This window comes from Macaca nemestrina, chromosome 3, assembly GCF_043159975.1.
Source record: "Macaca nemestrina isolate mMacNem1 chromosome 3, mMacNem.hap1, whole genome shotgun sequence".
Taxonomy (NCBI): domain Eukaryota; kingdom Metazoa; phylum Chordata; class Mammalia; order Primates; family Cercopithecidae; genus Macaca; species Macaca nemestrina.
In genome coordinates this window covers 27,180,952-27,193,620 of record NC_092127.1, presented here as the reverse complement: position 1 = coordinate 27,193,620, position 12,669 = coordinate 27,180,952, and the positions used below count along the sequence as shown (strand labels likewise).

The following is a 12,669-nucleotide window of genomic DNA, read 5'->3' as shown; positions in this document are numbered from 1 at the left end:
AACTAACAGAACCTGTGTTTTTTTTTTTTTTTTTTTTTTTTTTTTTTTTGTGTGTGTGTGTGTGTGTGTGTGAAAGGATTGATTCAAGTAATTATTGTAAAGCTTTGTAAGGCCAAAATCTCCCTGGAAGGCAACAGGGTAAGCTGCAGGCTGGAGACCCAGGGAAGAGTCAGAGTTCAAGTCCAAAGGCAGTCTGATGGCAGAAGTTCTTGTTTCTCAGGGAGGTCAATCTTTTTCTATTAAGGCCTTAAATTGATTGGATGAGGCCCACCCACCTTATGGAGGCTAAACTCCTTTACTGAAAATTCACCAATTTAGATACTAATCTCATCCAAAAAAATACCTTAACAGAAACATCCAGAAAAATATTTGATCAAACATCTGGGCACTGTGACCCAGCCAAGTTGATACACAAAATTAACTATCATACTTTCTTAGAGTTTGTGGCTACTGGCACAAGTATTTAAATGGAATTAATATATAAATATTCAAAATAAGTCACAGCATGCATAACAGTATACATATAGCAGCAGCTACATTTCTGCATAATTTACCTTCTTAGAGAGCTAGATGGAGAAAATCAACAGTAACTTCTCAACTCAAAAAAACCCTTTATATTAAGGAAAAAAGTTATGTGACTGCTCCAATTCCTTTCTTTAAATTTTCTCTGAAGAAAAAACTGATTGTTCAGATTCTGCTTTTTTGTGCTTGAAGTATTTTTATTTCAAGAATAAGTGGGCTCATTTAACCAAGGAAAGAGAATGCAGAATTGAAGAAGAAAAAAATAAACAAACATGTATCTCATTATACCAGAAAAAGAACAAATTATGTATCACTTAACAGGACACAGCCTGTAAAAAGTAACATTAAAGAATATTTAATGGTACATGTAATTGAACAAATATCATGCAAAATAACTTGAGTTCCAATTGATGGGTGTTGAATAAAATATTGTCTTCATGTAACGGTAAGAAATGTTTGTCTCAGTAAATAGCCTAAGGAAGACATCAATGACTGCGCCTGGATTATGGAAGTGCAGTGGCCTATAGATGAGGGCCTAAGTCTTGACTCTCAAAGGATAAATGCATGCAGGTTGTCTCCAGTAATTTAAATTTTTGAAAGAAACAGAAATATTATCCCCAAACACCTTGCTTAACTGGTAAAGACAGGAGAGGACCCATTAAATTTCGCTTCAAATACAAAATCATTGATGTATGTTTTTTCAATCTAAACATACCATAATTTAGAAGAATTACCTGATCACTACTAAAAAATAAAAATCGTAAGAAGTGTGTTATGGCGAGTAAAGTGAAGATGATTTGAATAACATTTTGGAATGCTCATGCTAAGTGTATCTAAAAACACTAAAGTTTGCAATTTGAAAGCTCTGTGTTGCTGGCAATAGAACTAGGTCTGCAGATAGATATTAAAATAAAAAATGTTTTCCTATTAGAAAAGAGTCTTTGATCAAATAATACAATAATCGGTTTACTAAAGCAAAGGAAATATTTCTAGATGCATCTCTATTTAAATTTCATGCAGCATAAACCATGTCCAACTGTTTCTGTCTTTTATCTAAGAAGATAACGTTCCAGATCAAAATATTGACCTGCATAAGTAAATTCGTTCTAGATTTATGCTGATGCTTGGATTTACCTGGAGAAATTCATATGAAAGACAAGACCTGAAGCGTGGAGAATCACACAAGAAAACGCTTAACCATTCAGCGCCTAAGATATGTCGTTGGAATGTGCTATTTGAGCTCTTGGTTTTACTCTGCTTAACTAGTTGTGAGCTGACAGTTTACTTCACCACTTTGGGTTACTGTATCTAGTTTCTTATACAATTAAGGCCTTGTATACATCATCTCCAAAGTTCCGTAATTTATAAAAGACAGCAAAAATCATGAAAGATTTTTCAGGTTCAAAATGCATTTTAATTCTAAGGAAGAGGGGTGTCAAGAAACTAAAATCATTCACGTGTGCCCAGAAGTTTTCTACCCCAGTAGATCTGTGTCAAAAGAAAAGATTTATAAATATATGCACACCAATGTACTTTTACCAAAAGTTCTGTAATGTTTCATTTCTGAGAGGGACACAGGATGATGAAACAATTTGTTACTCCTTATAGCTTTTATATTAAAATAAAAATTATCAAAAGATGATCTACATATAGATTAGGCATTTGATATGAAACTGTAAAGTATGATTAAAGAGACAAATTCTGTTATGTGACATACAACTTGAATTTCTCTTTAAACATCAAACTCAGTGTTTCTGTTTACTGAAGGAAAGCCCTAAAGTTCCTCAATCAAAGTAAAATATGTAAATCAAAGTGCATGGTTTATTCTGAAGGGTTTTTGCTTGGATGTGAAAACCATCCTGCTGCTTTTTTTAATGAGAAGAAAATTGTGTGTTTTTTTTCTTCTCCTTTTTAAAATGGAGGATTTAATTCTACAGGGTTGCCTGTAGAAAATGATACATTTTATGAACTCTGTATAATTCCATGTATGTGCTCGGCTGGAATAGGTTTAATTTCTATCATTGCTGTGTAGGAGATAGGGCTTGAAGAGTGAGAAATGAAGCAGAAGGTAGTTTATTGTGAAATTGATGCTTAGTAGTTCAGTGATCCACAGTGCAGCATGTGTGAGAATCAGTGGCTTACCGATCCATAATATATTTATCGGCAGACCTTCATGCTACTTGTACACAAATCAAGGAGAGAAGATGGTGATTGTACTCTATATTAGAAGAAAATAATATTAAAGGCAAAAAATGCCTAATTGGAATTTGGAATTCTTTGAGAATTATGTGTGTATAACATTAGAAAAAGAAACATACACATATAATAAGAAAGAAACATATACATACATATAAATTTTGACTATCATTGCATAAATTATTGTAATTTTAGCTATTTTTCTCATTTATATGCAAGGAATATGCAAGATTCTTTTTACATGTTATTCAAAAACCATAGGAAATGATACTTTTATTTATTTGTTTAATTATTTTAAATATGATTACACATAATTGAATTCATATATTTTAGGCTATAAAGTTTGATGAATTTTGACAAATGCATATATGTATGTAACCAATTCCCAAATTAATATAAAGACTGTCACCATTATCACCTCAAATTCTCTTTCACTCTTTTCTAATTAATAATCCCCCTTGCCTAGGAAACTACTGTTCTAATTTCCATAACTGTAGCTTAGTTTTTACCAGTTCTACAACTTTATATAAATACAAACCTGGACATTGCAAAAGACACATTAAAAATATGTTTATTTTTGTTAACATCTTCATAAAGTGTTAAGTTTTGTTCCACCAAACAAATTATCAATAGTCTTGAACTTGCAGACTCTGTTTTGTTGAGTCTATTTCATTTATGTCATTAAGTTTTTCAGTCTTTTATTCTCAAAAAGTAATCCAAGCTCTGTACCAGTCCCCTCTAATTTAGTAGATGGGAAAACACTGTGTCTTCTCCATTGAGCAGCAGCTGAAACATCAGCTTTTCTCTTTGAACATTCTGTTTTCTCCCACCCCTGGATTCCTGGAATTCTTCCACGCATGGATACTCCATTGCTCAGCTAAGATTTGAGGTGAGGTTATACACAGATTTTGGATTCCCATTCTATTTCTTCCTCCTTTTTAGATCTCCCTCAATTTCCAAATTGAGGACTATTGGTCCCAAACTTTTGAATCCTTCACACCATATGACTATGGCTTTCTGCTTAAGTTCCTGTGGATTGAGATGTGTCCTTAGGAGAAAACTATGTCCTTGCATAAATGATACCGTTTGCACTGCTCCTTTAGCAGATAGATTCACTTAGATCTCTCTTGCTGTTGTTCGCTTCCTAGTGCCTTCGAATAGTTCTTTCAGAAAACTGCCGAGACTTTATAATGATTGACTTTTGAAGAATTATGTCTATAAAAACTATTCTACTCTTCTAGATCCAAAACTCATGTTCTTTCATAATTTGAAATATTTATTGCTTAGAAGTGCTGTGCTAACACATGTTGTACCAAGCCCCTAACATACGCATTTGACTAAACAGTTATATATATATACACATATACATACATATATATATACACACACATATAATTTGTCTTTCTCTGTCACCAGGCTGGAGTGCAGTGGCACAATCTTGGCTCACTGCAACCTCTAAATCCCTGGTTCAAGCAATTCTGCCTCAGCCTCAACCTCCTGAGTAACTGGGATTACAGGCATGCACCACAATGTCCAACTAATTTTTGTATTTTTAGTACAGACAGGGTTTCGCCATGTTGGCCAGGATTTTCTTGATCTCCTGACCTCGTGATCCACATGCCTTGGCCTCCCAAAGTGCTAGGATTACAGGCGTAAGTCACCACGCCCGGCCTCACAAATATATTTTAATTTATTAATTAACGTGACATATGACACATTATTTCTTAAAAATTTACAGCTATCAACATAATCTTAGAGGACACCTAGTCTAATTTTCTCTCCAAATTATAATTCCTATATACATTTTTTCTACTAGTTCTCATTGATGTTATTTAAAAAAAAAAATCTGGCCCATTATATTAAAATGAGCCTATTTAAATCTGGAGAATTTCAGCTCCCTGAAATTTCTGACTTTTAATAGTATAAAATCTGCCCTTTAACTTTTACTTCAAATTACTTAATTAACAAACTGCCAGTGACAAATTCTTGCTTCACATTAACGAAACACCTAAAATCCTAAATTATTAGTTACGTTTGAACAAGGTTTAGTATTCTCTTAATGTTTTTGTATTCTGTTAACACGACAACCTAGTATAGTATTCTAAATTTCTAAGCATTGTGTCACTTCTCCCTTCACTTTGATCCTTCTTTTGAGGACTTCATACAAAGTTATATCCACTTGACTCGCCTGCTTCTTAGATAACTTAAGACTCTTTCTAGATATTATCACTTTAGTAACATTAATAGATGACTTTACATTTCGTGTTAGTGTTTGTTGTATTTAAACAGCAACATCTTCTTGTTTGTGTTTTCTGTCATGTTCTTTTTTTATTTCAATCTTAACCCATGTGATTTTTCACTTAAATTCTTCCTTAAAGTATCTATTTCTAATACCAATATATACTCAAGAAATAAAGAAATATCATATTATGCCAATACCTAGTTCATTATATATGTTGATTATGCACAGCCCTATCAATGTTAATTACAATATGTTCTTCAGCACTATATTCAATGGTTTAGCCATGCTTGCCAATATTTTTTTCTTAGAATATACTTGACTGTCTATTGCTGCATGTTAAAGCCATTTCACTTTTGCATTCTTCAATATAAATGAAGGAAAATTAGTTCCCTAAAAACTTTAAGATTATAATTTGTTTTTATTTATTTATTTATTTCGAGACAGAGTCTCACTCTGTTGTCCAGGCTGGAGTGAAGTGGCGTGATCTTGGCTCACTGCAACTTCCACCTCCTGGGTTCAAGTGATTCTCCTGCCTCAGCCTCACAAATAGCTGGGATAACAGGTGCGTGGCACCACGCCCGGCTAATTTTTGAATTTTTATAAGAGATGGGGTTTTGCCATGTTGGCCAGACTGGTCTTGAACTCCTGAACTCAGATGATTCACCTTCCTCGGCCTCCCAAAGTGCTGGGATTACAGGCTTGAGCCACTGCACCTGGCCTAAGATTATAATTTGTGCTATTAATTTATTGAAAACAATTTTCATTTTCAAAGTAGTTAAATACATTTCTAAATTGTTCAAATGTTTCCTCCTTAGCCCTACTTTATTTACAAACATGTATATGTATGTTCATGTAATATGTATGTATACGTAATATGTGGCATTTAAAAAGCAGGCACATAGCTTAGTTATTATAGTGCTTCCATATCTATTTTTGCATCATCTTTGATGTTTGGAGTGACTATATGACCTGATTTGGACAATGAAATGTGTGGAGTAATGAAGTGCATCATTTCTGGGTGAAAGATTTAATAGCCAGTGTATTAATCAATGTGTTCCCATCCACTACCTACAGCTAATATCGAAACTTGTTCTGACATGGAGCCCTTAATGCTTAACTGGTTTTCACTGAAAAACAAATTATTTCCTTTATATTAAAGAAATTGTTTACATAATTTACAAATAAGTGTCAATAAAATGTATATAACAGAACATGGACTATTAGCACTTTTTAAAACACAATTATCAGAATGGGGGTTTGGATATGGCATTTTATGGTATTTGATAGTGGTTATTTTTGGCCCTAATTGGAGTATTAAATACTAATACTGTATTAATAATTGCACTTTGGGGTCATCTTGATACTACAAGAGTTTTATAGATATTGCTACTAGCCTTACCAAAATCTGTTTTCTCTTTTGTCTTATTATAAAAACCTTCATATTTATAGAGTAGATATATAGCACATTAAAATATTCAGGAAACTAAGGTCCTAGAAAGCTGCCTACTTAACATTTTAGGATAATCATTTTTGTTATAATTTGGTAAATAATATTCATTTTACACCAAATAACACTCATTTGTGAAAGTTTCTTAGGTGTTTCCTCACTGTATTTTTCCACATGTAATATGCAGCCATGACATGCTGTCCTGGAGAACAAAGCACAGTCGTGCTTAACAACAGGAAGACATTCTGAGAAATGTGTCTGCTAATTTTGTCTTTGTGTGAACATTATACAGTATACTTTCACACACCCAGATGGCACAATCTACTACACACCTAGGCTACAAGATGCAGCCTATTGATCCTAGGCTACAAACCTGGACAGCATGTTACTGTACTGAATACTGTAGGCAATTGGAACACAATGGTAAGTACTTGTGTATTTAAACATAGAAAAGGCACAGTAAAAATACCGTATAAAACAAAAAATGGTACACCTTTTTTTATGGTGTGGGACACTTACCGTGAATGGAGCTTGCAGGATAGAACTTGCTCTGGGTGAGTCAGTGAGTGAGTGGCGAGTGAATGGGAAGTCCTAGGACGAGACTGTACACTAACTGTAGACTTTATCACCACTGTACACTTAGCCTACACTAAGTTTCTTTAAAATGTCTCTTTTATCAATAATAAATTAACCTTTGCTACTATACTATTTTTATTTTATAAGTATTTTAATTTTTCACGTTTTTTGCTTCTTTGTAATAACGCTTAGCTTAAAAGACAAACACATTGTACAGCTGTGCAAAAATGTTGTCTTTCTTTATACCTTTATTCTATAAGCTTTGATCTATTTTAAATTTTTTAACTTTTTTGTTAACGAGTAAAACACAAACCCACCCATTAGCCTAGGCCAGTGCAGGGTCAGGATCATCAATAGCACTGTCTTCCACCGCCACATCTTGTCACACTGGGAGGTTCAATTGCCTACTTTAAGGGCAATAACATGTATGGAGCTGTCATCGCTTATGATAACAATATCTCCCTGTGGAACCTCTTGAAGGACTTGCTTGAAGCTATTCTACAGTTAATTTTTTGAAAAACTAAGTACAAGGAGTACACTCAAAAATAATGATAAAACATGTAGTAAATACATAAACCAATAACATAGTTGTTTATCATCATGATTTAGTATTATGTAGTGTACATAGTTGTATTTGCTCTCCTTGTATGTGACTGGCAGCACAATAGGTTTGTTCACACCAGCTTCATCACAAGCCAGTGAGTAATGAGTCATGCTATGATCTAACAATGGCTACAGCATCACAAAGCAATAGGGATTTTTCAGCTCCAATTTAATCTTATGGGACCACCATCGTATATACAAGAAGTCAGTGACTGATATGTCATCATGCAGCTCATGACTGTGTTAGAAAAGGTTTCTGGGTAGGACTTTTGGACAAGCTATTTAAAAGAGGTCAGGTTCAGCTGCCTTTTCTCCTTACCTCCTCCACTTTGCTCTTCATCATTTGGCCTTTTTCTGGCTTACCGCCTGGAGGACAGATGGGATAAGCAGAAGAGGAGCAGCTAGATAACAACTGTGAGGGAAAAAAATCATACACTAAAAATGGCAGAGAAGGATGGAGACACCACCCCTGAATGATTTTCCTTGCAATTATTATTACATGAGAAAAACAACCGCTTATGTAGCTAAATTAACAAAATTGTTGAATATCTGTTACACAAAGCCAAAAGCAATGACTGACTTACTAACTATTCTCTGCATGGTTTGGGAGAAAATCAATACTTTAAATCTGCTAAATATAAAATATATCTTAAACACAAATTGATAAAATTAATAAAACAACAACAAATCTGTGCTTTCCACCCCTCCACCTCTCCACTCCCCTTTTCATTTTTCACCCTTTGCAAATGAAAGTTTAATCACAGAAAGTAGTTCCAGTTTAGAACAAAGTTCAAGATTCCATAAAAACACAAACAATATTTTAATATATATTAAATAATTTAAATTTATCAATATGATACAAAGTTTCTAGCTAGAATGCACAGTGATAATCATGCTGCTGAAGGAAAACTGGATTATGGTGCTGATTCTCAGTTTGATTAATGTATACTATTAGGCAAGTTATTTTATGTCTCTAAACTTCCGTTTCTCCATCTGTCAAATGCTAATACAATATTTATTTATTTTAAACTCTTATTTTAAGTTTAGAGGTACACGTTCAGGTTTGTTATATAGGTAACTTGTGTTATGGGGAGGTTTGTTGTACAGATTAGTTCATCACCCATGTATAAGTGTAGTATCCTTTAGTTACTATTTCCTTATCCTCTCGCTCTTTCTACCCTCCACCCTCTGATAGGTGCTAGTGTGTATGTGTGTATCTATATGGTTTCATGTATCTACATGGTCTCATCATTTAGCACCCACTTATAAGTGAGAACATGCAGCATTTGATGTTCTGTCCCTGCATTAGTTTGCTAAGGATAATGGCTTTCAGCTTCATCCATGTTCCTGCAAAGGTCATGATCTGATTCTTGTTTACAGCTGCATAGTATTCCATGGTGTATATGTATGTACCACATTTTTTTATTCTGTCTACGATTATTGGGGCATTTAGGTTGATTCCATGTCTTTGCTATTGTGAATAGTGCTGCAATGAACATTCATGTGCATGTGTCTTTATGACAGAATGATTTATATTCCTTTGGGTATATACCTAGTAGTAGAATTGCTAAGTCAAATGCTATTTCCGTTTTTAGGTCTTTGAGGAATTACCACACTGTTTTCCACAATGGTTGAACTAACTTACACTCACAGCAACAGTGTATAAGCATTCCTTTTACTCCACAACCTCACCAGCATCCCTTATTTTTTGACTTTTTATTAATAGTCATTCTGACAGGTGTGAAATGGTATCACATTGTGGCTTTGATTTACATTTCTCTAATGATCAGTCATGTTGAATTTTTTTTTCACTATTGTTGGCCGCATGTATGTCTTCTTTTGAAAAGTGTCTGTTCATGTCCTTTGCCCACTTTTTAATGAGGTCGTTTGCTTTTTTCTTGCTAATACAGTATTTATGTCAGAAAGTTTTTATAATGATGACCATAATTCCATAATACATGCTCAGTAACTGATGTATGTTTATTATTTTTTTCTCTTATGTCTTGAGGTATAGCTATTGTTAAAGAGAGAATCTCTGCTGTGGAACTGAGCTTCTTCCTGGGCATAGAGGATTGATTTGATATTTGTGTCATTTTCTCATTTTAGGGAGTGGATAATTCTTCAGAAAAAAAGATTATTATTTTCCAGTGGAGAACATTAAAATTTATTTTTATTCTGCGTAGGTTTTATTTGAGTACAATGCTACAAAAGGGTGTTACAAAGACATGGAGTATGTTTTCCTTAACTCTAAAATCTAGAGTAGATATCAACATATGAATTTAGGGGAGGGAAAGACAAAAATATTTAGTCCATAAAAGTAGGATTCTTTATGTATATTAGGAACTTCTCTCTGTGCACACTGAAATGAGATTTAAAATGTGGAAAGAAAGCAGAAATTGCCTCTATTTTTAGATACCTTCTACCTCCAATATTGTGCAGATACAGGGAGTTTCTACCATATCACTGAAGTGTCCAGTCTCTCGCTTAATAGATGTTTAGAGGCAATTTTATTCACAACTACAATCATTTCATATTGTTGAATCAAAAATTCAGTGGTGAATTTTTAAACTTGGAAGTTCCTGTGGTAGCTTTCTGATACCTTCTTAGTGGTTCCCCAGGTGTTCACCTCTCCGCTGGGTCAGTTTTAAAAGATTCTGGGAACCCTTCTGGGGAGACCAAAGAAGACCATACTGCAAGAATTCTCTCTCTCTATGACAAATTACAATGGATTCTTAAGCACCAAATTTCATGAGCTAAATTTTTTTGTGGTTGAATTATGTAGAGTGGTTTGGTTATCGCTATTGAACCCTCATGAAGAGTACCTGCAAACCAGAAAGATATTTCAAATTCAATTTATGTATTTATTTTAAATGTTAAGGTCTTTCTTCTTCTCCATTTTCTCTGCTCCTTATGTTTCTAATTACTGCTCCTTCAACTTCATAGTTCTGTTTTAAAAACATTGTTAAAACTATTTTTACATTAGTGGATGCTTTAAAAAAGCTTTGCATCTCTGTCCCTAAACTCCTAATTCTCACACGCTGACTTTACCTATAAAAATGACTTTATCTCTAACAAACAAACTTATCCTCAGTCTAAAGTGACCCTGTCCAACATGTCCAGACACTTAGCAGGTGAAGATCATCATGAATTTACCAGAAGTAAATTAGAAATCCAGGAAGCCTTTTATATTAAATATTGTCCTTGGTAATGAGAAGAGCCCATTTGTATCCATGAATAATAAACAATGTTCCCTCTGACATTCCGTTCTCAAAAGTTTTAAAAATGTTCAATTCAAGAAATCAGGATTTTTCTTACATGTTTATGCTTATGTGCTCATTTCACCTTTGTTGGTCATTGCAGGTGTTGATCAAAAGGAAGAAAGGAAAGAAGAAAGAAAGGAATGATCAATGTAAAAAAAGAACAGAAAAATATCTAGTGAGTAGAAAGATGAAAAAGGATATTTTCAATTACAGAAAGAGAAATATTGAATGCGGTATAAGAATAGCAAAACTGATCATGAAGAAGACATAGAGATAGATATGGATATAGATATCTATTAGCACCAAAGATGCATCTCTCCACTGACACCTTGTATTTGTAAAATTCCTCTTCCAAATTTTACACAGAGTAAGTCTGTGCAACCAGTAGAGTAAGCAGAAGTTATGCTGCGTAATTTACAAGTTAGGTTATAAACACTGAGCAGAGATTGTCACTGGGCTCTTGCTTGCTTAGGCTGTCATTCTCTTCCTCTTTCTTTCATCCCTCACTCTGGGTGAGGTCAGCATCCGTGTGGTGTCTACAGCCTATAAGGAGGCCCACCTAGCTGGGAACTGAAGCCTCTTTCTATCAGCCACAAGAATGGGTTTGAAAATAGATTGCCCAGTCTTCAGATGACTGCAGCCATGACGGACAACTTGGTGCAACTTTGTGAGAGATGCTGAGCCACAACCTCCCAGCTAAGTCATGTGCCCATTCCTAACCCTCAGAAACTGTGTGAAATAATAAGTGTTTAAATGTTTGTTGTTGTAAGCTCTGAAGTTTTGAAGTAATTTGTTACACAGCAATGCAGAGATAATACATGAATATATAAATAGATACATTGATGTATAGGTATATGTGTGTATATATATTTACAATTAACTTTGGTGAATGTTGCTGACTAAAGTTAAATATAACAATTTAAAGTCAACATTGTTTTCGGTGCATTATTGGAATAGCTTAGCAAAGTCCTTAAAGTAACTCAAAATATAAACTCCTTCTGCCATCTATTGGTGACTTGAATAACTTCTCAGATTACTTTGTAGTTTCATTCTTTTTAGGATGAGCTATATTTGAAATGTACACAGATATATTCTAAGCTCTTGGATATTAGCTGTTTAATATTGACAAAATTTTTTTGTCATTCCTATTATCTCACTAGATAACCACTTATCCTAGAGAAAACATGTTTATTTTAATATGAAAAGTTCTTAAAAATCTTTTCTTGCTACATTATTTCTAAGCTTAAAGTGTCCTTTAATAAAATATTTAATATTATGCATTTCAAATTTTATTTTAAAAATTTTCTAAATTCTTAATAAGAGCAAAACTTACTTTCAGCATAGTTTTATTGTAAAGTGCATTGTATTTTTTCACCTCATAGGCTCCCCATGATATTCCCTGCTTCAATTGTCTTAACTGAGCAAAAGAAATAGGAGGTAATCAGCAACGCTCACACAAAATTTTATGCAAAATTATTTTCTTTCAGAACAACTAATCTGGTGCCACCTTATAAATGTTTACATTCCACAGTTTCAAATTACTGTAGGTTTTTGTGTTTTCCCCATACTTCATATCATATATTACTTTTATTCTGTACATTATAACATTTAAAGTAATTTTGGAGTGTTAAATAATGATGACAATGAATACCTCTAAAAGAAGAAAGCAAGATATATTAGCTCAACAGAAATATATCAAATAGAAGGATACACAGATGGATTGATTGATATAGATCTCATTTGTAAAGATTAGAATAAAAACTCTGTAAGTCCAACTCAGACAAACCAAATTTATTCTTTTGTTATACTGGTTTCTCCTGACT

General features: G+C 33.6%; 1 long non-coding RNA gene across 1 annotated transcript; it reads left to right on the top strand.

The window, feature by feature from the left end:
• Positions 1 to 7,774: 7,774 nt before the first annotated feature.
• LOC139362155 (uncharacterized) lies at positions 7,775 to 11,645 on the top strand. The gene is made up of 3 exons (XR_011620497.1): positions 7,775 to 7,846; positions 10,947 to 11,021; positions 11,364 to 11,645. It is a non-coding gene; the product is annotated as an uncharacterized lncRNA (long non-coding RNA).
• Positions 11,646 to 12,669: the final 1,024 nt, after the last annotated feature.